Raw genomic sequence first — 1,954 nt, 5'->3', positions numbered from 1 at the left:
ATATATATATATATATATGCTGTATAGTCACGTTCTTATGGATATCTTCTTGTTGATTTGGGTATAAATATTCCTGACTCCCTACAGTTTCGCTCAACTCTCCCTTCCATCATACCTTTCTCCCTCCCTCTTCTCTCTCCTCCCCCCCTCCCTCACTCCCTCCCCTTCACTTTCCTTCCCTCGTGTTATTAAATAAGTCAGATATATCTCAAATTCATTGTCTGGGCAGACAAATATTCGGAAAAGAGAAGGCAAACCAGTTTGTATATATATATATATATATATATATATATATATATATATATATATATATATATATATATATATATATATATATATATATATATATATATATATATATATATATGCTGTATATTCACGTCCTTATGGATATCTTCTTGTTGATTTGGGTATAAATACTCCTGAATCCCTACAGTTTCGCTCAAACATTGTTGGAGAGCCTCCCAGGTGAACGCGTATTCCAATGGTGAACTCCAGGAAAAAGGAATTCTTACACGTTCTATACTCCCAACATAACGAACCCTATGGTTTAAGCTCTCAGCTACTTCTGATCTTACTCTCTTAAGCCTTTGCAGCTGCTTTTTTAAACCCTCGAAGTCCGCCTTCCTGAAGTCAGGTATTAAGTGTTGTTTCTGCTGACTCTATCCTCCCATTTAATATTAAATATCATTTCCTTATGATCACTGTTACCTAATGAACCCCCAACCTCAATGTTGCTTATTATGTCCTCTTTATTAGTTAACAACAAATCCAAAATATTTTCTTCCCTCGTTGGGGTTCTAATTAACTGCTTAAGGAAACTATCCTGCGGCGGAAAATGAAAAAGAACCATGCAGCATGGGAAAACTCCATGGAAATTTGTGTGCCTGTGAGAACAAGACAACGCTTGCTGAGCACCCAATGATGATCACAAGACTAAGATTCCCACCTGCGGGATATACTGTGAAATTTATTAATAATGCTAAAGCATATGAGCCATCTTATTTAGCATTCTATGTCTTTGAGAGTATTCTCGTAAAGCCTTCTTCGAATGGGTGTAAAGAGACATCACTTTGCCATAGCGTATGCTTACATTATAGTGAATAGAAACGGAGAAACAGTAGAAAGCGGATCCTATTGTGGAAGTAATGCTGTAAACCATTTTAGCTGAACCCACACTGTTTTGTATATAGAACGAACTTACATTAGCTGAACTCACACTGTTTTGTATATAGAACGAACTTACATTAGCTGAACTCACACTGTTTTGTATATAGAACGAACTTACATTAGCTGAACTCACACTGTTTTGTATATAGAACGAACTTACATTAGCTGAACTCACACTGTTTTGTATATAGAACGAACTTATATTAGCTGAACTCACACTGTTTTGTATATAGAACGAACTTACATTAGCTGAACTCACACTGTTTTGTACATAGAACGAACTTACATTAGCTGAACTCACACTGTTTTGTATATAGAACGAACTTACATTAGCTGAACTCACACTGTTTTGTATATAGAACGAACTTATATTAGCTGAACTCACACTATTTTATATATAGAACGAACTTATATTAGCTGAACTCACACTGTTTTGTACATAGAACGAACTTACATTAGCTGAACTCACACTGTTTTGTATATAGAACGAACTTACATTAGCTGAACTCACACTGTTTTGTATATAGAACGGTCTTACATTAGCTGAACTCACACTGTTTTGCATATAGAACGAACTTGCATTAGCTGAACTCACATTGTTTTGAATATAGAACGAACTTACATTAGCTGAACTCACACTGTTTTGAATATAGAACGAACTTACATTAGCTGAACTCACACTCTTTTGAATAAAGAACGAACTTACATTAGCTGAACTCACACTGTTTTGAATATAGAATGAACTTACATTAGCTGATCTCACACTGTTTTGAATATAGAGCGA

The sequence above is a fragment of the Eriocheir sinensis genome, unplaced genomic scaffold (genome assembly GCF_024679095.1).
Source record: "Eriocheir sinensis breed Jianghai 21 unplaced genomic scaffold, ASM2467909v1 Scaffold35, whole genome shotgun sequence".
Lineage (NCBI taxonomy): Eukaryota > Metazoa > Arthropoda > Malacostraca > Decapoda > Varunidae > Eriocheir > Eriocheir sinensis.
This window is presented reverse-complemented; position numbering follows the sequence as displayed.